The 27,291-nt window shown below is 44.6% G+C and overlaps 1 protein-coding gene and 1 long non-coding RNA gene across 5 annotated transcripts in view; one reads left to right on the top strand and one right to left on the bottom strand.

Moving 5' to 3' along the window:
* The window catches only part of MPP7 (MAGUK p55 scaffold protein 7), a 144,285-nt gene extending 139,995 nt beyond the window's left edge, over positions 1-4,290 (bottom strand). For 2 of the 4 annotated variants that reach the window (XM_052693095.1, XM_052693101.1), the window contains exon 1: positions 4,159-4,290. The gene's annotated coding sequence lies outside the window, so the exon portion shown is untranslated. The remainder of the gene's footprint in view (positions 1-4,158) is intronic. The other 2 variants (XM_052693097.1, XM_052693099.1) reach the window with 2 other exon arrangements.
* Positions 4,291-4,400: 110 nt separating this feature from the next.
* On the top strand, positions 4,401-27,290 carry LOC128085525 (uncharacterized). Its single transcript, XR_008209003.1, has 3 exons — positions 4,401-4,597; positions 4,902-4,981; positions 27,242-27,290. It is a non-coding gene; the product is annotated as an uncharacterized LOC128085525 (long non-coding RNA).
* Position 27,291: the final 1 nt, after the last annotated feature.

The raw sequence follows: 27,291 nt of genomic DNA, 5'->3' as shown, positions 1-27,291 counted from the left end.
AACAGGCTGCCCAGGGAGGCGGTGGGGTCACTGACCCTGGAACTGTTCCAGAACCATGATAATGTGGCACTTGGGACATGGCAAGTGGGCACAGTGGGGGTGGGCTGGGCTCAGAGATCTTCTCAAACCTTAACGATTCCATGAGTAGACATGATGGGTTGACAGTTGGACTAGATAATCTAAGAGGTCTTTTCCAACCTTAGTGATTCTATGACTCTATGATTTCATAACATACTTTCAGAAGGCACTGTTCAGCTTTTTATCCAGGCTGAATTTTAGCCTGACTTGTGATTTCATTTAAGCTCCCCAAGAATGGGAATTGAAGGAGCATCTTAGCCCTCACAACTGAATAGAAAAGTGACAAAACCAAGACAGTGGCCACAGTAACATGTAATCCCAAAATATTAAATATATTGAAACCCTCTCATAGTCGCTACTCATCATTTCTCCATAGCTAGCAATGGCAAGATTGCTACACTTGATTCACAACATACACAGCTAAGTCATTTTCAGGACAGAAGCTGTGGTCCCCAAAACTAGTCTGCTTAATGCTATTGCTCAAGAACACCCTTCTGAAGAGGGGAGGGAAAATTCAAGTCATATTCCTTGCTAGCTATGCATAAAGAATATAGATACTCTTCAAAAACACCCAAGAAAAGTTTTGTGCATCTTCAGACGAGCTTCTTTTTGCTTTCTGCTGGTTTTCCTCTAAAAGTAAGACTGCTAGCTGAAGTAAAGAGCACGTCAAAGTACCACTTAAACTTGGATACTCACTAAAAGAACTTCATTGAGTGCGTGGTGATCTTCCAAAGGTCCTGGAAAACCGACAAGCAGAGCCAGGGCTCTCAGAGCTGCCACACAGCCAGCGAGGTGTGGCACAGAGCAAGTGGGCTGAGCTGCCCAGGAATGTTAAGGATACTGCACCGCGAGGCTAATATGACATGCATTAAGTAAGGCTTGTTCCCTCCTGCTCTACTTAGTACTACTACCTGGCAAGGAAATCCAAGATATGACATCATTTATGATATAAATACTCAGGATCCTCTGCAAGCAAGTGTCAATTTATTGTGTCATATATTTCTAAGACTAAAATTAGGAAGGGACAAGTGAATACACCACATCTTTTCCTTAATGAGCTATGTATAGCAGCAACCAGAATGAGAACTTCCCAGGAGATGGGGCAGGAAGAACACACACACCGCAGGCTGGGATTAAGCTGTATTAGCACAACTAAGTGGAAAGCTTTTGGGACTCCCATGTGTAATTCACCTTGCGCTAGGTGGTAAAAATTGCTTCAGTCACTACAACAGCCTTCAAAGAGGTACACTAGGAGACAAGTAACAGAAGTTTCGCTAGCAGCAAGACTGGATTTCTTCCTGCTTTTACTTATTACCATAGCAAGTTCTGAAATGCAGCTCAGAAAGTAAATGGTATCCTGGGCTCCAAGAGAAGAGGGGTGGCCAGCAGGGACAAGGAGGTGATTGTCCCTCTCTACTCCGCTCTTGTGAGGCCCCATCTGGAGTTCTCTGTCCAGGTCTGGAGCCCCCCGTACAAGAAAGATAGGGAGCTCTTGGAGAGGGTCCAGAGGAGAGCCACAAAGAAAAGGGCTGGAGCACCTCCCCTATGAAGACAGGCTGAGGGAGCTGGGCTTGTTCAGCCTGGAAAAACGAAGGCTGTGGGGTGCCCTCATTGCAGCCTTCCAATACCTAAAGGGAGACTAAAAACAGGAGGGGAATCAACTCTTTGAAAGGGTTGATAACAGCAGGACAAGGGGAAATGGTTTTAAGTTGAGGGAAGGGAGATTTAGATTGGATGTCAGGGGGAAGTTCTTTACAGAGAGAGTGGTGAGGTGCTGGAACAGGCTGCCCAAAGAAGTTGTGGATGCCCCGTCCCTGGAGGTGTTTAAGGACAGATTGCATGGGGCCCTGGGCAGCCTGGTTTAGTATTAAATGGGGAGGTTGGCGGCCCTGCCTGCAGCAAGGATATTGGAGATTCATGATCCTTGAGGTCCCTTCCAATTCAGGCCATTCTTTGATTCTGTGATTCTGTGAAATAACCCTTACATGGAGGAACCAGGTTAGACAGAAAGGTGCTACTGAACTACTTTTCTTATGGTCCTTCTGCTCCCTTCCATATGTTACAGCTAAATGAAAGGCTCAAGTACGCCTGGCTGTTTGCTGCATAAGGAGAATTCATCACAGGAAAGCACAATCAAAGCTTCACTTCTAGTCAAAGGCAGTGCTGCAACATCCTAAGAACAGATGGGAGTTCCAGCAGTTTCCACCAGCATCTTTCTGAGAACCACAGCGTTCCCACCACACACTCAGGAGAGGGCTGGCACTTTGAGACATGTTTGCGACTGCTTTCTATCAGGAGCTGGGGAGCTCTGTCAATTTTAATGAAGGTACAAATAAGCACTGAAAGCAATAGTATGTTAATCTGCTTTCTGTGCACCTGGTTCTGATTTTACATTGTGCTCTTACAAACCTACAGCGCTGCACCTGCCTAATATGAAAGCTAAATTCCAAATTGGGTGTTACAGCACAGAAGACATTTTACTGTGCACACAAACGCCATACCAGCCCAGAAGCAGTGCTCATGCAACACAGCCTCCTGTCTCTGATAAAGACTGCTGATAGATGCCTGAGGAAGAGAACAAGAACCGAGTAAACACAGAGCAATGTTTCCTCAATGTTCTCTGCCACCTGACAGCAATAAGCACCTCTGGGACTACCTCTGTCCCCATTTACGTGCACACATGTAAGCAGAGAGATGGTCAAATCCAAAACGACTCTAAGTCCAAGCCCATTTAGATCTACCTTTTGCCATTTAGGTTGCCGCTTTACTCTTTGTCATTCTGATGAATAAACATGCACAGCTGAAACTGCCGTGTCCCTTTCATTCATTCTCCACTCTAAGAGATTAAATTCTAAAACCTAAATTAACCGCTGCTTTAAGACCGCTTTTAGAAACTGCATGTAATCATTCGTTCTGAATACAAAAAGACTTACTGAATCCAACAGTGACATTTACCAAAATCCTAACATTAATTCTAAGCGAGATCAGAGATTTAATCATCCACATCAGTGAAAGTATTGTTTATTCTAACTAAGTGAAAATCGAAGCTGTAAATTAAGCCAGATCTTCTGTAAATACGGCATAGACATAATCACCCCTGCATTAAAAGGTCATGAAGGATGACACTAATACCTCATACCAAAACTCTAAAGGCTACATTTTAAAACGGACATCTACAAAGAGCACTTTTAACAAGGAACGGTGGCTACAAGCAGCTCTCCTTGAAACCAGAATCTCAGTCTAGAGGTGCCTGAAATAAGAACTCTGAACCTCACTGAAAACTGTAGAAAGGAGATGCTGAAATTCAGTGCTGGAGATCTCCGTGAGGTTGAAGGACGCCCGCCCCCAAAGCCCCTGAAGTTATCGCACACCACGTTCTGCAGGAGGGAAAGGCAAAGATGAACAGGGCTGTTTAGGAAACCAAACCGGACCAAGCTCTGGAGGTGCGGGAAGGGGTCTGTCTGCTATGCCACGGGCTGAGCAGCAGCGCAGCCCGGACCATAGCGGGGAGCACAGCGCTCCGAGTGCCGCCGCATCCAGGCTCGTTTCTGCCGCTCACGTGCAACTCGTCCAATTCATAATGCTATTTACGGATGTTTTTAAAGCTCGCTCAACGCAGATTAAGCGTGAGCATTAGCAAACCAACGAGCGGCCGGCTCCACGCCCGAGTTACGCTATTCTCAACCGATCTACGAGCACACCTCGCGTCACCGACAGCCGCAAATTAAAATTTACGGCTCTGCGAGCCCGGCTGCGCGCCCGCCGTCCCCTCACGTCCGCTCACATCCATTACTTCCCGGGACGAGCTCGCACCGCCCCGAAGGGCTCCGGGAGCCGGGCAGAGCGACTCAGCCCTCCCCTCGGCCCCGGGAGCGCCGCGAGGCTCCGCTCCCGGACGGGGGGCGGCGAGGCCGGCCGCCTCCCTAGGGGGGCGGGGGCCATCTTGGAACCCGCGGGGGGGCCTCGCCCCCGGCCCGCCTCACCCCGGCGCCTCCTCGGTCGCCCCCCGCCCCGCACCTGCCTCGGCGCACCCGGTGTCGCGTCCCGTTCGCCTCGCCCGGCGGAGGCGGCGGCTCCTACCTGAGGTCGGGTCTCCCGAGTGGCGGCGAACGCACCCCAACCTCCGTCTAGGAGAGGAGCCGCGCGCCCCGGCTCCGCATCGCCTCAGCCGCCGCGCTGGGCCGGGCCGGGCCACGCTGAGCCCCGCCTCGAGGGGTGGAGCTCCGCGGGAGCGCGCGGATACCAACGACCGCTTCGCCAGAACACGGCTCCGGCCCGCGCCCGGGCCCCGGGCAGCCTCGCGTCCTATTGGCTGCAGGAGGGAGAACGGCGCGGGGCGGAGCGCTGATTGGTTGCCGGGCGGGGCTGCGGCCCGCCCCTCGGGGGTCCCGTGATGCCAGGTGGACGCGGCTCGTGTCCTGCGGGCGCTGAAGCGGCTCTGGCGACGCGGGGTTGTCGTGCTGCTCGGGACGGCTTTCGCTCCTCTGTGCTTGGCGGAGTTTTTCTGCGTTGCCCTCAGGTGGGATTTGGGCTGATGAACGTGACTGTAACGAAAGTCCACTGAGATGCGTCAGTGTTTCACGAAGGCTCTTAATTTCTTCTAACTTCCTCTCCTTTTGGGGGCACATCTTCCCTCAGCAGGCACGCCTCAGTGCATGCCGTACTGCAGCTAATCGCGCTCACCCTCTAGCACTGGTTTCTGTTCGATATAACACGAGGGTTTGGGGCACTGCAGAATTGCATGGTTTCATTGAGTTGCCGTTTGTTTTTAGTTTATATCGGCAAATCGTTAACAACTACTTCCTTCTTGTTTGTATCTTCAGAGTCTGGGGATGAGATCCCTCCTCTTGTGATCCATCAGCACATGAAGTATTTCTGAAAGGAAACCGGTTGAACGTGTGAGGTTAGTTTTGTAATAAGTTATTCTCAAAGGCAGTAGAGTAATTGCAATGGCAAGAAGTGCCAGACACCTCAAAATACAGCCCCGGTTCAGGATAAATCTGCAGAATTTTGCACTGTTCAAAGTCGTACTTTAAATGTTCATCTTGCCTTCCTTTAAATATTTCACAGGATTGAATGTGTGCCACACTAATAACTTTTTTCTTTAGTGTCGGGTACCCCCCAAGTACTTTTTTTCATATCTTGAGACATAACCACATTTGGAAAGTTAATTAAAAAAAAAGTTAAAAAAACTTCTGAGTTCTGACACTTTATATGCAAACATTTAGTTGAGGCCAAGTTGTTGGAAGAGAAAGTTAATTCCTAGGAATTAAAGTGCTGACAGATACTAAGCAACAAAACTCCAAAACAAGGCTTCTAGCCAGAAAGATGATTTGCCGTCCTACCATCCAAGAATTACCCTTCTTTTCCTCTTATAGTGTTTGGCAAGAGTAAGTTGAGCCCTCTGCTTTGAAAAAGGACCTATTCTTCACAAATCCAAAACAATGCAACTCCTGCAAACTGGCCACTCCCATTTGATTGCTAAACAGATGAAGCTGAAGTGGGTGAATATCTTCCCACAGTTCAGTGCTCTTTACAAACCCACAGTGCTCTTTACAAACGTCAGGGAGGTGACGTTCTCCATTGCAACTTCAGTTAAGAACTAAGCATCCCGACATCATTAAATCAGTCCAAAGTCTGAAAGTCTAAGAGCCAGACCTGCAGAAGACAGGGAGTTAAAATCAAGGAGGTTAGGTGTTGATGTTCCTTTGATTATTCTCCTAGGGCTTCCTCTGGTGGAAAAGGACAAGAGGAAATAAGACACTAGGGAAGCTAATAATAAGAGACAGTAGTGCCCAAAACACTTTAAACGTGACTGATTTGGCTAACGAGGTAAGACATCTGCAAAAGTAACCTCCTACATCTCTCATGGAGGAATACAACCACAGAAAGACGTCCCAGGTGGTACCGTGTCTGCAGACCACTCCAGGGCCCACACTCCTTCTGGTGGTCTCCAAAGAGCCAAAAACAGGCTGTTGGCCCTGCTCTTTAAAGTTGCTAAGCTGTTGTCTTAAGGTAGCTAAAACATATTAAATACTTTCCTAAAATTTTTTTTTCATGTCTTTGTGCTGTGTCTGGCACAAAGATGTTTTATGATTATTAACGGGAAGTGAAACTAAGAGTTCCTCTACAAAATGTGGCCAAAACTCCTGGGAGAGTTTTGAGAACTCCTGCTTTAAATGCATTTAGTTGTGAGTGTATAGAGTGCTGTGTTCTTCACCTCCTGACACTGATGCTTTTACTGTGCATAGCTGAGATTCTTGCATAATTTAAGAGAATCATCTCAGGTGTCTCCCACTCTGTTCAGAGCACTCCGCTGTGTTCCAGATTTTGGCACAGAGCTTGTATCACATTACATTTGAGAGGAGTTTACCAGCAATGCTTGTTTAGAGAATTTTCTAGAAAATAATTTTTTTTTAAAACACATATATTTGAATGGCTCCCTGCATTTGTAAATGACAGCAGCCTGGAGTCAACTGTTAGTGCCTTGGATTTAGTCTGACAAAGTATAATCAGCATTATTTATGCTTCTGTCTCAAATTGCAGCACTATTGGAACAAGTTAAATAAGTCCTTATCATCCTTTTTTTTTTTTTTTCTCCTGATACACTGAAAATGCTTGCTGCTTTTTTGTGTTAGTGCTTCACCTTCATGGTATTCAGGCAGGTTTGCCTTGCATGAAAGACCTACTGTGAGGAACTGGAACCAGCAAAAATCATTGCAAGATGAGGATGCTGGAAAACATGTAGAAACAGAACTTATTAAAAATTGATTTGGTTTTCTCACACTTTTTCATACTGTAATTGCAAAACCTTCTGAAATTTGCTGTTAAGCAGAACTCTAAAGTATATCTAGGTGCAGTAAATGAATTATGCAAATGATTTTATTGGGAGAACACGCACATTCACATGTACACATTATTTGCTTTACAGTTGTGGTTAAATTCTTACTTGTAAAAACAAGAGTTCTCTAGAGAATCCAAATTTCCTTTTCTGATATGGTATAAATTTGTCGTGTTGATGTAGGGCATATGGATCCTGAACAGATCAATATGAATAAATACAAAAACGTGCTAACCAATGTTTTTAGTTGTTTTAGGTTTGTTTCCTAAGGAAACAGGGCTCTGATATTTTGATGTTCATGAACAATTTTTCTATGAGTTCTCCATAGCAATTTCTGAATCTCTTTCTAGATACCTTACGGTAATTATAACCTTTTCCTTTCATTATAAAAAAGTCAAGCAGTGTCAGCTCTGTCCAGTCTGTCCTTCCTCTTGTAAACTTCTGCTGCTTTAGAGTTCTGAGGAATTTTTGTGAGATCACCTTTCTGATTTTCTGGTGCGTGCGTATTTCTCTTCAGGAGAATCCAGCTGTCATAAAGGCATAAAGGTTTGAGGCAAACACCCGCCTTCAGGACTTACCATTCTAATTTCTTCATGTTGAACGAGCTTGTTGTGGCTGTTTTTGCTATGCATAATTTACTCTGAATATGCATACAGTTTTGATAAGTGACCAAAGTCAGCTTTTGTCCCTTCACCAAATATCTCATTCATCTTTCTCAGGCTTATAGTTTTCCTTACTGCAGACCATTTTGATATTCTGCCATTCATGCCACCAGCTTCTCATTTATGAAGGAGAAGCTAAATAAAGTAAGCTGAGCAGAAATTAAGCAGTTTGCTTCATGCATATTCCAAGTTTGAATCCTGTCTTTAGACTGATACTTCACATTCTGTTTTACTTTGAACACATTCCTGTATGTTTTCCCATAATCTTGCTTCAAAGACAAGCTGTTCTTGTCTTTGCTCTTCCATCCAAATGCATGCTACTGATGTGTGTTTATGTGTGTGAATATATATATTTACTCTGTGTGTATGTATATAAACTTGCCTAGTCATCAGGCTATAGTCCATTTTGGTGAATTTTGAAATACATCCATTATTGCTACTCCACCCAACTTGAGAAGTTATTCTGGGGCTTTCTCAGACTTGGAATTTTCCTGTTTTGAACTGTTAATTATTTTAATTATGAATATTATCTAAGATTTTAATGAAGCTTTATCTGTATAACCCATATCATTTAACTGTCCCTTATACTGTTCCTAATTGTATGATCAGTATCTGACCATGCCTTGCTTTTCTTATTGGAATCTTACAAGTTAATCATTTATTAATTCTGGTTTGCAGTTAAAACACTTTCATTCCTGGCATGCAGATCAAACATCTCAGAGTTTTACTGCCACCTCCTGACCTCTGGCACACCTACTGATATATTTTTTAATCTTGTTTACTGGTTTAGATTTGCCTAAATAAGTTTCTTACCACCACCAAACTGGGTTGGACACTGCTGGACCAAAGCTAGGCATGTCCTATATACATCTTAATAGTCATATTATATTTTAATGCAGTGCTTGGAGAGGAGAAAAACTTATTCAGTTGAGACTTGGCAATGCAAAAATGTTTGTTCTGCTTCTAAACAAAGGAGTATTTCTGTGTTAAACACTGATGTTGCATTCCTTTTAAGACAACTTTAGAATGTATGGTGGAGTTGTGAAAGAATTAAGAACATAATGAATGCAAATTGGACTTGATGATCTTTAAGGTCTTTTCCAACCTGAGCAATTCACTTCTATGAAGTTGAGCATTTATCATCCCTAATTAGGAGTGCACTTTATTTTGCTGAAATCCTGGGAGGATGAACTGTTTGCTTCACTAGACAGTTACAACATCTCTGCTTTCTTTATCCTTCCTAGCAGTAACAGAAAAGTATTGGCTGCTATTAATGAATTAGGATGTGTCTGCAAGCCAAGAGTGTGCAGTTTCATGAGTGTAGTCCTGCATGTGTATTTTAGTCTTCTCCTCATAGGATGAAGAGAATGCTGATGCTGAGAGATCAACATCAAAAGCTAGTGACAGACACCAGTATGAAAAATATATATATATGTATATATATATGGTTTGATAAGCAGCCATCATTTCATTTTCTACCTAGTTGCCTGATCTCATTTCCTTATATTTTTGCCTCTAAACTGATCTCATTTCCCTGTATTTTCTCCCCCTAAGTGGGATGTAGTCCCTCCTGTCTTGCAGCCTGGAGGCAGGGTGCAAAACACCTGTCCAAACAGAGCTAAGGCAATGAGCACAAACCTCTGCTCCCTTCCCTTTGGGCAGTGAGTGGCTATACAGTGGAGAGCAGATCTCCCTTTGGCATTACTTTAAGTTATCATCATATTCAGTTAACAGTATTCTGAGTGTTACCTGGAGGGGATGCATTATAGAAGAGGCAACTGCTCAGGTAGAGACAGGCCACCAAGAATAACAGGAAAAATACAGCTATAATCTCAGAAAATCACATCACCTAATATACAAGAGGGAGGCAGGTAAATCTTTTTTTGTTTTTCACAAATTAGGGCACAATTATAGTTTGTTATGAAATTAAAACAACCCTACTAAATCAGTGATCTTATTCTAACAGGAAAATTGAGTAACCAATGCTGAGCGCCTGGAGATGTTAGACAGGAAGGCTGTTTGCTTTGGAGATAACCTGGTCCTCCCATTTCACAAACATTATACATGTGGCTGACAGTAGGGTATATCATAACTGAGAAGATGAAGATGGTAGTCCAGAACAGGCAGAAGTTACCATCTCTGGGATGTCTCCCTAATTACATGAAGCTATAGCACAGTGTGGCTGCTGTACAATATGCACCACTGGCACTTCTGCATGTTGTGCATAGTGAGAGGTTATCTCTGGGCTGAAAAATGAGCACCTCCTACTGGAAGTTGCTCATTATCAATCTAGCTGCTATCAGCTGTTACAAAGCATCCTCATTATCCAGAAAATTCTTAAACTAATATTTACTAGAGCTGCCTGATAAATACTGAGAGCCACGTAATCCTCCAGATATCAGGAAAGACACCAGAAATTAATACAAATTTTCCTTCATGACCTAACAAGATATACACTTTCCTTGTATACTTAACCAGGAGTAATCAACCTACCTTTAAAATCAGGACTGCACCTAGCTATGCTGCACTTAGTCTGTACTAAAAAGCCAAAAGAGCATGAGCTGAAGAGCTTCCTGATACATGCCAGATGCCTTAGCAGCAGCTCTTGTGCCCTTGCTTGGACATGGATGATTCACACACAAGCAAATGCCTCGTAGGCATTAGCAAGACAGTCTCAAATTTACATCTTCCTAACTACGAGCAAAGATGCTTTGAGCTCAGGCTGCAGCAGAGCTAACATCCAGGATTGTGTAGATCTGCTGCCGGGTGAAACAGCCACTGCTCCTCAGATTCCCAAAGCAGCAGGTGCTGCTGTACTCCAGCAAAAGCTTCTGCCTTGCAGGTGCTGCTGGTCTCTACTGAGCTGCCAGGACCAGCAGAAATATGGCCCACTGTCAGAGCAGAGCTGGTGAGCACACTTCCTTGTGCTCCTGTCAGGGCTGCTGTAGGAGTTCAACTTGCTGTAGCAGGAAGGTCACTGCCATTGTAACAACACTAAGAAAAAGGCAAGTGGCTGCATTTCAGAGCTGTAATTTTGTCTTAATCCTTCCAGGTCAACATTTTCACCGCTCTGGACTGGGTAACAAACACACTGTGGTTCTTCAGTTTCTATTTTCAGTTAGCTCAGCCCAGTGAATTGTAAGCAGGCTGGCTGTGCTCACTGCCTGCCAGCACAAGCCAGCCAATCTAGTGCAAAATCTCATTACCAGTCTTTTATTTTCAACTCAGTTAAACTCTGTTACCTCTCAGGTCTGCCAAAGTGCTTTTCTGCCTCTGTAGAGGAACAGTCTTTTCCTCCTGGAAAGCACTCATATCCCATTCTGTTCTTTTTTGTGCATGTACGTGCACATCCAAGGGAGGGGTGGGAGGAAGGAGCAGCTCCCCTAAGAGACAAGCATCCATTTCTCTCCCTAAGCTGGAAACCTATTTAAATCTGCTTGCTGGGAATCAGCCCTTCAGCCGCTTCCCAAGGCCCTGTGAGCTGGGTGAGCAGCTCTGCTGAGGCTTTAAAGGGCCTGGGCAGCCCCTTGCTCAAGGCTTAACGTTCCCCACCCTGGAACCAGCTGCCAGCCAGCTGTGCCAGGCTACGCCAATGTGGGCTGCAGGCATCTGTGCTGACGGTCTGCACCGTGCGGGTGTTCTGCTTCTTTGTGGAAATGAGTAGCCAAAGCATCCTGGCACTTCTGAAGCCAAATATAGGATGAGTAGATTGTTTTCAACAGGAAAAAGATGAATGAAATGTTTAATGGAAAAAAATTTGCTTTCAAATTAAGCAAAGGAAGATTTTGTCGGATGCTTTTTTAATTCTTGAAAATCTACTTTAATTTGGTCAACTTTTAGGGTATTTCAGTTCTCAGTTTACAGAGACACTTGATACTGCTTAAAGGTTAAGAATGTCCCAGAGCAAACTCACCCTCTTACAACTTCAGTCCTGTTTGTGCATCATTCCCACAGTTCAGTAAGTCTTTGTCCCTTACCTATGCATGTACTCTCCTTACAAAGCCCCCACACACACTGCAGCCTGGGATGATGTGATGAGGACAGAATTTCCCAGTGATGGCTGTTTCCAGCTGCTACGTGTGTAGCTGGTGCCAAGCAATAGACTGAGAACATGGATGCTGCCATGCACTCCCAGTGACCTCCCTGCTGGCATCTAGGCAATAGGAAGGAATGAGGAGACTGTCCCATTCAGAGGCAAAAGAACAAGAGTCAGATCTAAGGAACGTAAGAGTGCAGGAAGCAGGAGAATGTGAGATGAAAACTGGGACCTGTGCATATGTTCCAGGGTGGCTCATCCAGATTTTGCAGTGCAGTCTTTCCTTGTTCAGTGTATACAATTGGGAATCAGGATGCTGGATGCAATCTGATGCTAGGTAAAAGCATAGAGGTTTTGGTAGTTGTATGCCTCTTTATTGATTGTAATCTACCAATAATAATAATAATGGCAAGATAAATGTGGCAAAATCTGCTGTGGATGAAATTTTTACAGGCGGCAGCATTCACCACATGACTAGCAGATAATTGTTATTACACCTAGCACTGCCTTCCTGGCTGGACTCATGTTCTTATTTTGGAAATAGTTCCTGATCTTTCTCCTCTGACCAGTGAGTAGGACCACGCCTGTGAGTGCTCAAGCCAGGCTGATCCTCTTACTCCAGATTGCATTTAACAAAAACTCCAGCTGGTTCCAGGCTTTCTGTGTGTGGAAGCATATTAGCCAGCACAGACTTTAGCATACCTGGTGCTGGTTTTAGAATCACAGAATCCTAAAATGGCTTGAGTTGGAAGGGAGCTTAATCATCTGGTTCCAAGTTCCTGCTGTGGACAGGGACAACTCCCACCAGACCAAATTGCCCAGGGCCCCATGGGCAGGAAAGCATCTTTACCTCTGTCTGCAGTGACCTACCACTATTTGGGTTCTTGCCAGTCTTTCAGTAGTTACTGTCATTCAAGATCAACCAGGTACTATCAGCATTTAGAATCTCTTTCATGTAGTGCTTTGAGAATTGTACATTCAGTATGGCTGGTGCTAGCACAGTGCTGTGGGAATCACTCTTCTGCAGCTCCAGGGCTGGACTGGATGCCTACAGCCCCATGAAAACATTTATTGCACAGTAACACCTCAGTTGCCTGTGGTATTCCCTGAGGTGTACCAGCAGGCTGGCAGGTTGCACCACGCATTACTCCAAAGTGTGGTCAGCTACACGTTTCCCCTTCTCTTGATAGTCAGTTTTTAACGTACTTAATAAATGTCATCGTGCTGATGTTTCATTCTGTATGGAAATCTGACAAAACATCACCCACAGAAGCGTGCCAGGATTGGAGCCTGTCCTGCTCAGGGCCCATATGGCTGCAGCTCACAGCACCGGACAGGGCAAAGAAAAACTCTTCCACCTCTATCTGCCTTCTGCAGCTTCTGTCATATCCTGGGAATCCAGCTGTGCAGCACAAAGTGAGTGTAAAGATGGACAGGCGGTGCTGGCATTTTTCTTCCAGTTTCTGTAGTGATTACAGCATTATATCATCAAATCTGCATACTAAACTAGATTAAAAGCACCACTTGATTTCAGTGTGTGGTTCCTAGGACCTCTTTTTAGTCAGTGGTTAACCTAGGGTTATGCATCCCTTGTATGCTCAAAGAACAGTGCCTGCACACCTCAGTCACAGCCATCTGAGGCTGTCTGCAAACCAAATCCTGGGTTACTGTGTTGGCACCAAGATGAGGGATGTGAAATCAGAGACTAACATTAAGCACTCCTCTCATAGAACAGTCCAGCAGAAGCAAAGCAGACTGCAGTTCTCCAGGAATGGCACCCTGTTATCCTATTTGTAAAACAATCCTGTTTCTCCATGCAGTTCCCTGTATCATCCACTATTAATTTCCCAATTTCAGGAACAAGGACAAGGGTCTGGCAGGCAGCAGATTCTTTTGGTTCAGAAACTGATTCATACTCACAGCACAACTGAAAAGTCAATATGCAATTTTGTAAGTAAAAACTACACTAAAATTTAAAATTACAAAATTAGCTTTCCTAACTTTTAATGATTGACTGTGCAACATTAATAGTGTTGCTTGAATGCATTTTTTTCTGACTGCAGATAAGTTGATGTGCTCTACTTGTTTGGCAGCTCACATTCTTTCTCTTTCAAGTGGGTGTTGAGAAAAAATTATGGGAGACAAAATTGAAAGGTTGTGCTAATTTGAACCAGTCCACACAGGCAGCTGGAACACACATTGCTGCTTCCATTTAGAATGGGAAAGGCAAACAAAAGGGTTAAAGGACATTGGTGTAGAGAAGGTCCTTGAAGCAGCCATGGTGGGATAAACATAAGACTACACCTAAGCTATTTCATGAGATTATAGTCCCTCTACATAAGACTCATGTGTTAGTGAAATATTGCCTGGTTTTATAAAAAGTTAATTAAAAGTAGATCTAAAATAAGCTGACTTGACTTTTCTTCACCCAGATAAGCCATGTGTAATCTGGTGATGCCAGGTCTGGTGTTGCAGCAAATGGTGGTTCTTCTCACAGAGCAGATGAGAGGAGCTGGAGCTGCCTGCTTCCAGGCAGTCTGTGCTGTGCACTCAGCAGCACTCTGCGTGCAGGCAGTGTCAGTGTGTGCAGTTGGCCTTCAGTGCATTCTGCTTAAAGCAGAGCCTCATGGAGCTGCTGCTTCTTGCAGTGATGGGGGGAGCTCCATCTCCAATCTAGGGCCACACACAGTACGACCTATAACTCAGCATTACAGTGGACAAATAGCATGCAGAGATGCTGCAGAAAACTAGTGGATGAGGTATGCTGCTTTCTAAACCTGTTTCCTTTTCTAGACACTGGCAAAGGCTCATGAAAAAAACTCTTCTGTAAAAACAAAAACATCTTGTGCGTGTTCTGTAATGCTTTTCCCTTCCAAATCAGGTTGGCAGTGTCTCTTTAATGTGCAGCACTGTGAACTTAAAAGAAATCTCATTATCAGCCTTCCTAGCCTTAAGCACTTCAAGTATTCCATGGTCGCTGCCTTGCAGATGCTACAGTTAAGGTGCTGGGTGGTGAGGTTTTGTTTGCATTCCCTTAAGCTCTTTTCTTGTTTTCATGTGTAGCTATAAATATCTTATCCCTGAGTAGACATGAAAGTAATCCTATAGACATTAATTAGATTCTGTGTGATTTGTTTTTCAAATTCTGGAGTCACAAAGCGCAAGTTTTAATTACCCATTTTTGTTTGGGGACTAGAACTTTCAGACATATATCAACACGATCAGAAATATGTAAAAATTCTTCTCCGAAATTCTTGTATTCTTTCCCCCAGCCAATTTTTAATAAGTAAGGAAGCGTTTGTGCCTCAATCAAAAAGCTGCGCACCCCTGAGTAAAAGTTCCAGTTCCTCTGTTGTGGGTCTCAGCACTGTGCATCTATCAGGTTTTGTTCACAGAGATCCTCAAGATAGAAATCAAAAACTTAAAAGTATAGTTCATTTCAGTTCACTTTTTAAACTTTGGAATTAAAGACAGAGCTTAATCCCAGAGCAGCCATATCCACCCAGCTGGGTAAGTAACCGCTTTCTTTATCCTTCCCTCTAAATGTTGGTACAACAAAACCGTATCACCTAATTTAAACTAATCCATCTAATATTACATGCTTATATTATATATTCAAACATGAAGGAAATTGCTTCTTTCTGCAAACATTTTTGCAGAATTCAAGCAACTGGCTTCAGACTGATGACCAGTGCAATATTTTGGGTAGGTAGCTTTCATCAAAGTAGAAACTAGTAATGATCCATTGGTGTCAGACAGCTAGAAATTGCTGAAAGGTACCATTTTCAGACAGGGTCTACTGCAGCTAGGATTCAAGGGTTGCCTTAATTTGGATTTCAAACCTACCTCTTGCATCTCCACTCCCCTCATCACAGAAAAAATCACTGCAGAGCAAGGGCTGCTGGTAACCAGATCACAGGTCTGGAGGTTGCACAGGGATGGGATGACACCACTGGGAGAGCTGAGAGATGGAAGTGGCTTTTTGCAGAGGCTGCTGAAGGTATCCTAATGACTGTGATGTGCTTGTGTTAACCAAGTTCCATTTTTCAAAATATCCAAAGTATTCTCAGGTTTTCTAGTATCTGGTTTCTTTCTTGTTGCCTTTCTTCCTTTTTTTCCTTCGTTTTCTCTTTTCCTTTCCTTTCCTTTTCCTTTTTTTTCTTTTTTTTCCTAGTTACCAAGGAATCTTGGCTTATGTGTCTGTGTATATTCACAGTAATTCTTGGATTTGTTAGCAAGTTTCTATCAATCAGCTGAGTGAGGTCTCAAAGATAGGCTTGAATTTACTCAAAGCAAAGTTTAATTTCATGAAATTACAAAGCTGATAAAGGAAAGCAACCAAAACTGGTGGCTCCACACCAAAAGGCTACAAGAGCTCAGCTATTATTAGTGATCAGAGAATCTGTTTGCAGGAGCAACATCTCTCAGCACCTGCACGGTAAGAAAAGCTTCCACTAGAGTTGTGCATGGATGGAAACCCATTCTAATGGGCAGTTAATACAGATCCTTGGTTTACAGATTGTTGTACTGTGACCATTTATTTGTCCAATGTAGAAGCAGAGACGGACCATTAGATATGATGAATGCCTCCTTTCCTTTCTGTTTTGTGCCATCCCAAGTTTCCCCAAGCAGCACCCCTCAGATTTCATTCCTGCCTCCTTATTTACTGCCAGAAATTAACGGAATCTGATTTAGATTTCACATATAAGCCATCCAAATCAACAATTCAACTGCCCCCATACCTTCTCTCCTAAATACATACTGTGAAAAGCCTGTCCTGTGGTCAAATGCTATTTTAATTGGTTCCTGCATTCACCCAAGGCTGTCTGTTTAATTCACACTTGCTGTCATTGCCTTTTCCAGCCCTATTCTTACCAGGTACATGATTATCTGAACCCTATGAACCAATCCTATGACCAGGAATAGATATTCTTATATTCTTACCTTAAATTTACAGTTCTGTTTCTCATAAATATTCTCAAACTGCTTGCTTTTTGAAGCTTTATGTCTTTATAGAAGCATAACTCTGGATTGTGACAAATATCTTTGGAGTATTTCTATTAGCAATATTTTGCTGTTATAAATTACTACTATTAAACATTCTGGACTGCCAAATTTTATGGATAAATGTGAAGAAAGAACCTCAACCTATCATAGTAGTCTTGGTGAACACCCTACCAATTATTCACTCTAAAGCTACGCTAGTGATCAGAGAATAAACTGCTGGGCTCAGAGAAAGGTCAGGCAGTCAGTCAGTGCATATAACACTCACCGTGCTTCTCTTCAGTTTCTCACTTTGCAGAGGATGTGAGGGCAGATCTGGAGTTCTGCAAACTTACAGACTCACACATGGGTGACTATGTAAGTACTGACTACCCTGGTCACAGATGCCTGTCTTTGGGAAAGGCCAGCAGTTAGAGCCATACTCAGTGAAGGTTTGCATTTTCAAGGCATTGAACAACAATCTCTCCTACCTGTGAGGAAAGAACAAGGACACAGTTTGTGGCTGATTTTAGGTACAAACTCATGGTTTATCTTTCTGGAAAGGAAGGGTCACTCACATGCATTTCCCCACTCTTCTCATGTGTTGTTAGGTTGAAAGTACAACTTTTCCATGGTTGAATGAAACTGAAATTTCTGTCACTCTCAAAACTGTAGTTCTGAATGGGGTGCCAGTGACCACCTACATTTTCCCTATCAGCAAATAAAATTTCCCCTATCCTATCTTATAGCACACATTGGTCACTGGCTCAGTACAGCAGCCAGAAGCCTTTCTCCCGGCCCAGGTGTCTGGAGCAGAGGGTTCCAGAGGAACAGAGGAGAAGCTGGCTAAGAAAGACACCTTGGTCGGCCCCAGATAAGACAGAGTCACTGAAGCCAGGAACTTTGAAATACTGAGCTCTGAAGCTCTATCCAGAGCAAACTGATCTTTCTTAAGCTTAAAAGTCAGCCATGCTGAGGTGGATTTCCAGAGTGAGTAAAGAAATTTTCCTGCCAAATATTAAGCTTTTCTTCCAAAGCACAGAGCCTTTCAGCCTATCTAAAGAAGAGACTGGCTTTTTGTTTTTTGTTTTTAATATGACAGGAACAGCACATTTTTTCTTGTAATTGTTGAGAAGCAAAACCATTTTGGCTAAAATTTTTGTATATGCTCAGCCTGAGGCAATTCTTGATACACATACACAGACATCACGCCTTTTACAGGCACCTGCCATGGAAAATCTTAGTCCTAATGGCACAAGTCTGACAATGTCATAGGCAATGGAAAATGTGGTCTAACAGTGGAAGTTACCAAGCAGCATTTAGCAGGTGAATTGTCCCAGCACCACCCAGAATTATCCCTCCACTGAGGAGCTTTGAAAAGATTCTACAATCTTATTTGTCCTTTGCAGTAATTTTCCTTTTAAAAAGCCTTGGCATGCATTTGTTCACATGAAATAATGATTTGCGGAAGGGAGGAAGTGAAAATCCCACCCATCCTTTTCTCTCCTGGTTTATTTATTTTCCATGTGAGATTAATGAGTTTCCTGCAGCAGGGCAAGATCCGCTCACACATTGTGCAGATAAGTTAATATTTATTTCCGTTTCCAAAGGCGAGCAGACACCTTCACGTCCCCCGCTTCTTTCAAGCAGAGATCTGTGTACAACACATCAAGTGCTGCCAAAATCAAACATCCTAAATTGTGAAACACTACTTCCGTGTTGCGTGCTGCCATTGAGCCGACAGGTAAATCAGAGCTCTACTGCTCAGTGCTGACACTGAAGCTGAGTTAACTGGATTCATTTTACCAGCAGACACCTTGGAAACAACACATATGCTTTTTTAAAGGGCAGAGCCTGTCTTGTGCAGGCTCAGCTGCTTGCAGCAAAGCTCATGAAGGCTACAGATTCCTCTCCCAAGTTCCCATACGCTCCCAGATCCTTCCCATGTCTCCGGTGCCATCCCTCCTCTCTGCAGCATCCCCTCTGTCCCTGCTCCAGGCAGTGAGCTGTTCTGTCTCTGCCCCTGCAGAAGCTGCAGATCATCGCTTCTGCAACCTGCCAGGTTTCACAGAGCTTCCTACTCCAAGGCTTCTCTGTCACATGCCACCAAGTTAAAGTGACCAGGAGATGGGCAGGCAGCATGAATGCAGAAGCTGTATTTCCTAGGAAAAATGGAATTAAAAGGGGGTCCTTAATATCAGGGCATGATATAAAATAATTATATATAAGAAATGTTATGTGTGACTTGGTTCTAGAGCCTGTCAAGCAGATATTTATACTGTTATTAAGCTCTTCTCCATGGTCAACCCCACTGCATCAATTACAGCTTCCCTCTCCTTGGCCAAGTTCCCCTTAACAACACAGAAAATTCTTATTTTTCTTCACATGTGATTTCAAGTTTTAGAAGGTACACTGGAAAAAGCAATATGAATAAGTTATAGCAGCCTATGGCAACTGGTTGGGTGCTTGCTGCTGCTGACAGTGTGCGTGAGGTCACTGCTCAGAGGAGCTGTGCAGGATGTGGGGAGTTGGGCAAACTGTGTGCACATTGCAGAGACCTGCCTTCTGCAGCCAAAGAAGGAAAACGCTGTCTGTTAAGGGTGAAGTTCAGTAATTTTTGCTTTTACCTAATGATACAGCTGTAGCAGAGCAGAGAATTTGATTATTCACTAGGTTTTTGATATCAAGTATAACAAAAACACTGCATCTTGTGCTTAGGACCTGGCAACTGAGAGAAGCAGGAATGTCTTGGTTCAAATGTGCCTGCACCTCTCAAAAGAAAAGAAAAAAAAAGCCTGTGAAGTTTCCCATGAGTTTACAGTGAGTACAATAATGCTGGCACTTCTCTAGGGGAGCAGTCACAGTCACCGCTTTCATTATGACACTCCCTCTGGCACAGATAAAGAGTAAATGAGCCTCTGACTCAGCTCCAGATGTGTCCTTTATCACATAACCCAGACTCAGCTAGAATGAATTTTTCAAGACATGTGGCAGCTGCGATTGAGAATTTAGAGCAAATAACAAGCTTTCAGTATTATTACTACATTACCCGCATTGCTCACAATTTAGAAAGTTGTATTTTAAAAGCAGACCTGCTGCTTCCAGCAGTGTGACTGGTGAGTGTTGTATTATACTGCCTCACGGAGAGCATCCTGCATGTTCAAAGAGTTGCCTGGATCTCTGCCCGTGAGGAACAGTGGGAATTTGGAGCCTCTCCCTCCTCTCTCAGAAGCAACAGGCAGGAGGAAGCTTGAAAAGAACAACTCATTTCCCACTTGTCATTTTAAAAGAGAAAAAAACATAGCTGATTGCAGAAGTTCAAGGAGAAGACTGTGAAGACTTCCAGAAGCGTACTGAGGCTCCCAGAAAGGGTGAGATCTGATAGAGCTCACAGCTGTATGAAGCCAGGCAGAGATCAAAGGAATGAGGGCTCTTGGTGCCCTCCTGTTCTCCTGTCCCTGCTCACCAGTAGCACAGAAATGAGAACTACTGGAGCACCTCAGTAGTGCTGTGGCCATAAAGGTACAGGCAAGGAGAGAATGTTTCAGTGACAAAGTACGTGCAGTTTTTATAAGAAATACACCATCCATATTCTGGAGATGCAACAGTGATCCATGAGAGAAGTATAAACATTTTCCCCATAGTCAGCCAGTTCAACTTTTCCTCTTTAATTGCAGTCTTTTTGGAAATAAGTTCTTTTTAAGGCATTTTACTTCTAAGATTTGAGAGTTGCAAATGAAAACCCATGTGACCTAAACTGCTTGTTTTACATTAGCCTTGCCTTTCAGTAACATGAAAATTTGGACTAACAGGTCTTGAAACTGCTATGTCATGGGCTATGAGGACTGAACATGCTGCAGCACTGCAGATGCAGAGCTTGTAAGGAACAGAAGGGGAACATCACCTTAAAATCTGGACCTGTAGAAGTGTATGAACACTGCAGTAAAAAGCTGGGTTAGACTTTACATTCTGTCTTCTGAAGAGTTCCTAAAATCTTCATATATTGTTCATCTTTTAGAATTTTCTTTCAACAGAGAGCTTCCTTTCTGCAAGGTAGAACAAACCCACATCTGACCTCCAAAGGCCATAGAAACATACCTCATATATTTGTATGGGACTAGTTTCCATACATCTTTTGCTTTGGGATTACACTCCCCGATCAGTGCCCAACTTGTGGCCTGCAGACTCTGACTATTACATTTCCTCTCCTTCCACCATCTCACTCTTGGACTTGCAGTGACCTAGTTTCAAAGAGAGAGGCAGACTTTCTTCCCTACCCACATCATTTTGTAGCTTACTGACTCCAAGTCTTTGGAACAACTGATTTAAATCCTTTCAGCTGAGAAGGGAATTAAAGCGGTCTTTTATTTCCATCACAAACTTGCTAGGTTTTGCTCCAGGCATGTAGAGATTTCTTCTTGAAAGAAATCCCTTGAGGTGGTTCTGCCTTCCTGAGAGTGAGCCCGAGAGTCCTCTCTGCCAATATAAACATAACCAAGTTGTTCTTGCTCACCAAAGCAAGTCCTTCCTCTGAAATTTTCCTCTTGTCCTCTACCACATGCCAAAGGTCAATGTCAGATGCCCAGTCTGGTGCAACTGCCTTTTGATGACAGTAGTAGCTCTTTCCACATTTCCCACCACCAGATGTAGAAAGGTCTCTAAATGAGACATAAAGGTTCTCTCATCTTCAGACATTCTCTAGGACCAAGGGCCCAGAAAGGTTCTTTGCACTGAAAGAATGAACCTGAAAGATGTCATAGGAGTGGAAAGTGATTGCAAAGGCAAGAGTGTCCATGTGGGATTCCCAGCATCAAAAGCTTGGGAAATTGTGTGCCCTCTCAGTGCTGGAGGTTGGACTGCAGCCGTTGTGTCCTTGATCTTTACAGAGAGGAAGGACAAGCAATTTTCAGATCAGAATTTGTGAAATTTTCCCTCTTTCCAGATCTATAGGAAAGCTTACCAGATCTCACACAAAGAAATAACATATTGCTAGATTTTGGTTGGTAGGCAACCCACTGTACTCACAATCATAGATTCATCCTACAGGCATTGAAAAGAAAAAAAGAAAGTTAAAGTGGAAAATAACCAAGTGGGAAGATTATATTTGCAGAGAAGAGACCATAAAAAGAAAAAAGCCAAATTACCCTTGCTTTCAACTGTTGCTTCTTCAAAGACACTGCTTGCAACTGTAGACGTAAAACACTACAAAAACAGTTTTGAAATTTAGTAATTGCCAATATCCCTTCAAGCTCTTTTCCACTAATTCCAAAGTTAATAAATAAATTAATGACACTTATTTATTATTAGCTGACATTTGCATAAGCTCATTTCTCCTGAACAGGCTGCAGCTCCAAAACAAATGGCTCCAGCATGGCTACACTGAAAGCTACAAGAGTCTTCAAAACCACCCAGGAGTGGCAAGCAGGCCTGGCACTGTGCTGGAGGCAGTTTCTGGTGGGTTTCAGCCCTGTGATCCCTTCCTTGGTCTGGCACAGAGCATGGCACCACCACTGACACTGGAGGGCATATCCCTTCTTCTCCCCACCTGGTGGTCATGCTCATCGTCAAAATATTCTTCTTCAGAAGCCACTCACACCCTCAAAACACCAAATTTGCAAAAATAAGAATAAAAATAGGAAATGAAATACCAGTGGAATTTACCCTTTTGTAAAGAAAACAAGGCCTCGCAGAAAGTAGGAGCTAAATGGGCTTAGCTAACACAGCGCCCTTCAGCAGATTGCAATGTCTAATTACACACACTGCATTTTACTCATGGTGCAAAGAACTATTGCAGCCTAAGCACACAACTGAATACAACATGCTGGGCAGCTTTTGGCAATGAGGAGTCTGGTTCTCATGCTCAGAAACAGAAAGAAATGTTTCTCTTTCCTAGCTGCTGTAATAGGTTTTCCCTAGTCACAGAACGAAGAGAAGTGCTGTTATGCAAAGTTTTGAGCAAATACTGACCACTTCCTCTTTGAATTCCTGTTGCCATTTTTCCCATCTGCTGTATTCCTTTTTTCATAACTACTTCTGATACCATAAATGCTTGTCTTAACAAGAGGGCAAATGTCAGAGGGGAAACTGCCCAAGTCAAGGTTCACTTCTATACTAACAGTGTTTCAGAGTTGTGCTGAGATGAGGCAGGGAGGTCTGGCACCACAGAATGTGAAGCCCTGAAATGCAGGATATGGGGATCCCTGCTGAGCAGTTCTCACTATTGCCTGACACATCAGATGCTGCTGATCAGCAAATCAAAGGAACAGCCAGTTTTGCCTCTGACTGCTGAAATACAGGAGAGAGATAGAGGAAAGGTGCAAGCTTGTGGCTTCGCTGCAAAAGTCTATGATGGGGAAGGTTCACATGTGTGGGTTAAACTGAATGGGCCTATGACAATAGGACAAGGATGCAGCACAGCATGCCAGTTACAGTGTGGAGATTTGCATCTGTATTTGCTGCTGTGGAAAACATGAGATATGAAGGAACAACTCTGGAAAATAAAGAGATTTACAATCTTTGCCAACTTCCATCTCTGCCAAGGGCAGCAGTGTTCACTTTGCCCAAGCAGTGACCATTACAAACAAGCCATGGCACAGAAGAATCAAAACTGGCACCAGAGAGTCTCAGAAGCACCCCTTCTCCACAGACCTGTGGCTCCTGTAGGAAGAAAGCCTTATATATGTAAGCAGGCTGAGGCAGAAAGCCCTGGGATGCCTTGAGAACAGTCCTGGGGATTTGCTGAGCTCTCACCCCTGCAGCTGTGCAGAGGACAGATAGATGCAGATAAGGTTGGTCAGGTTGGACTGCATGAGAGCCCACACTAGCCAGGTTGGGTAGTGGCCAGGCTAGGATTTTCTCTCCTCTGGCAACACCCTCAACAGTGCTAGTGGCCAATCGTGCAACAGAAGCATGGCTCTCCTAATAAAATATTTCCCAACTTGATCGGTGCAGTGTTTACCTTCTGCTGAGCTGCCCCCCTTCTAGCTGACGGAAACAGTAGGCTGTATTCTTGCAGCTCTTCGTACAGCAGTTCCAGCACAGAACATGGAAAAAAACTCAAACGCAAAAAGATGCTGAACCTGTGAAAAAAAGGACTGTGAGCTGCTGCCATCAGGCTGCCTGCTGCTGTAAAAGCTGATTTGAAACCTTCCTCTGCACTGCCAGCAGGCAGCTGGAGGGATGAAGCAGCCACTGGATGGACTGCAAAAGGATTTTAGGTGCCTCAACATGTAGGCAGATGTCCCTTAGGACTTCTAAAAGCTCCCAAGAATTAAGGATGGATTTTGTTGAGCTGTTCAACATCTCTGTGATTGCAGCCTTGAGCCAAAAGGCAGATGCAGTACTACAGGAACAGAGGTGCAAAAGATGAATATTTAAAATGTACTCACCATGATCCCAGAAACAGCAAAGGAAGTGTCAAATCAGTAAGGGATGAGGAATCCCAGGCAGCAAAGGAATCCACAGGGTGTTGGTGGAATGCTGCGGCCTCTGGCAGGAACGAGCAGGTTGCACACATTCCCACTCTGCCCTAGCATTTGCTGTTTGCTTATTATAAACATAGTTAAATCAAAAGTGTAATTCAGGAGAGCAGAACTCGGTCTGCTATGAGCAAGACTTACAGCTTGTTGCCTGCGACCTTTCTGCTCTCCTGAGGTATTTCCTGGATCTACTTGCACGTTTTGGGAGCCCATCCACAACAGTTGTGCCCAAGGATTATTTATCTCAGCCCTTAATGGGTGTTCACAGGAACATTGCACCTATGGAGCATCTTCTGCGCTTCTTAACAAGATAAATAAGAGTAAGGACTTTTACTTCACAGTTTACAATTTGAGTTAAGCATCACAATTACAGATATATTTTTTAAATGATGTATCATACACTCCCCTAAATCTGAATTATTATATTATTATTATATTATTATTTTTTTTTTAATGGAGTTAGTTGCATGGATTTTTTTTCACCATTTGGAGATGGCAGGTCTATCATTGACTCTAGAGGGAAGTAAAGACAAGCCAGCTTCTAAGTCTGACCTCTCTTAGATGCCTTATAATTGGGTGAGATGGATGCAGGCCTTACTGTAAGCCATATGCTTCAATTACCCTTTCTGTTTAAAGGACACAGCAATTCTGCCCTCCCTGGAGTGCCCTTAATTAAATTTTGTGCAACATAACAATGGATGAAAATTCCAAAAGTATTTACAACACTCATGAACAAGAGCAGAAAAAAACATTGATATGAAACATTGCATTTGCTTGTTCATACATACGAATCTTTTAAAATGATTGGTCCCTTCCTATGTTCTGTTCTCTCTGTAGCACTTTTTGAGAGCAAGCTGCATCTCAGTTCTCTTGGAGAGAGGGGCTTTGCAGAGAGACCTGGACAAATAGGATGGCAGAGCAGTCACCAACTGCTTTTGGTTTAACAAGAGCAAGTGCCAGATTTGGCACCTGGAATGGGGCAGCCCCAGATGACACATATGGACTGGAGGACGAGAGGCTGGAGGGCAGCCCTGCAGAAAGGGATCCGGGGGCTCTGGAAGATGGCAAGGTGAATGTGAGCCAGCAGTGTGCCCTGGCAGCCAAAGGGCCAACCGTGCCCTGGGGTGCACCAGGCCCAGCACTGCCAGCTGGTGAGGGGCTGTCTGCTCTGCTCTGTGCGGCCTCAGCTCCAGCACTGGGTGCAGTCTGGCCCAGCAATATAAGGACATAAAACTATTAGAGAGCATCCAAAGGAGAAGGTGAAGAGAAGAGAACAAGATGTGTGAGGAGCAGCTGAGGTGCCTGGCTGCGCTCAGCCCAGAGCAGAGGAGCTGAGCGGAGGCCTGATGGCGGCTGCAGCTCCTCACAGGGAGCGGAGGGCAGAGCTGAGCTCTGCTCTGTGTGACAGCGACAGGGCTGAGGGAACGGCATGGAGCTGCGTGAGGGGAGGGCAGCTGGGCTCAGGGAATGGTTCTGCACCAGAGGGCGGTGGGCACGGAACGGGCTGCACAGGGCTGTGGGCACGGCCCCGAGTGCTGGAGTTCAAGGAGCATCTGGACAGCGATAATGGATGTTGCGTTTGGGTGGTGCTGTGTGGAGCCGGGGGCTGCGCTCAGTGATCCACGTGGGTCCCTCCAACTTGGGATATTCTGACTCTGATTCAGTTGTTTGAAATTGCAAATCTCAAAAAACAAACAAGCCAAAAACAGACGAGCAAGAGCGCAGCGCTGTAACCCGCCCGACGCCGCGGACCTGCCCCCGCATCCCGCGCACGGCCCCAAGCGTCGCGGCTCCCTCACCCCCTCTGCTGGCGGGCGGCAGCGCGGCCGGACACCGGACATGCGCGGTGGCGCTCCTGCCCAGTTATGGCGGAGCTGCGGGGAACGGCGGGTGGGTCGGTGGCGTCGGGTCGTGCTGCCCTATGGCGGCGTGATGTGGCAGGGCTCAGGAATAGGTGCGCGGGTGGGACGGGGCGGTAGGGACGGGTCGTACGTTCACTGCTGTCATTGGCGTTAGTTCTGTCACACCACAAGTACGTACTGTTTGTCACCAGCGTGTGATTTGAAGCTTTCCTCACAGTTGTCTGCGCGAGTTCTTCTGCAGATGTACGTTTTGCAAAATAAATGCTGAAGGCAGCAGACATGCTGTGTGTGACAAGGTGAATTGTTTGATCTGCCGGCCGATTGCAGACAAACTGTGCATCAGATTTTATCCCTTCTTAGCAAAGGAGAAGCAGGGGAAGAGCGAGCCCCTACAACAGCAGTGGCTGCAATCCTGCTCCCCTCAGATCCAGTGCTGCCGATGGGGAATGTGCTCAAAATCCCATCTGTTTCCAAACTGATGTTAAATTATTGCAGACATCTCGGTATTTGCTGTGCATGGATGTATCTTGTGTTGGAAAACAGCACATTGCAGCGATGGAAGATAACCTGAATTCTTCCATCCCATTAACTGCAGGAGGTCTTCTACCCGAAGGGCCACGTCTGGCAGGCAGGCTGGTTGGGCATCACAGCCCAGTGCTGTGCACACAGCTGCTGTCTGGGGCTGAGCCGGATGGAGCCATGGCTGTATGGCTGTATTGGAGACTGAAGTGAGCCCAGCTGGGAAGGAGTGGCAAAACACCCCATTGCAAGCAGCCCAGAGGCTCCATGCAACCTTGGTGTAGATCACCTCACAAGAAGACACCTCAAGGACTCATTTGGTTTAACTTAGCAGGCATCTAAGCACCACACCTTTTAGTCCACGGTAAACGTAAGGCAGAATTACAGAAAATAAGCTTTTTAATCCCCCATAAGCTCAGCATGCCTTGTGCACCTATTGCAAAGGGAAGCTCAGAGCTGGATTTTAGAATGAGGTTTTTGGAAGCTTAGAGCTGAACACTGTTCTGGGGAATGGAGGAGGGAGGCAGAGCCTGCAGGGCTGAGGCACTTACTGTGTTCCACCTTAGGCTGCAGAGCTGACATCAGTCTGTTTTCTCTTGGAATGTTTGATGTTATGATTGAATGGCTGAGAGCTGATCCAGATATCATGGCCTCCTCACAGTTAGAGAATCACAGAATCATTAAGGTTGGAAAAGACCTCTAAGACCATCTAGTCCAATCCTCAACCCATCACCTCCATACCCACTAACCATCTCCCTTATCTCCCTTGCTTCCAAATCCAGACAACAGCTGCATAATGAGAACACTGGCAGTGCTGGAGTGCCACTGCCCA

Source organism: Tympanuchus pallidicinctus, unplaced genomic scaffold (assembly GCF_026119805.1).
Source record: "Tympanuchus pallidicinctus isolate F22 unplaced genomic scaffold, pur_lepc_1.0 scaffold3, whole genome shotgun sequence".
Lineage (NCBI taxonomy): Eukaryota > Metazoa > Chordata > Aves > Galliformes > Phasianidae > Tympanuchus > Tympanuchus pallidicinctus.
The sequence above is the reverse complement of the archived record's forward strand: the minus strand, read 5'-3'. Positions and strand labels throughout refer to the sequence as shown.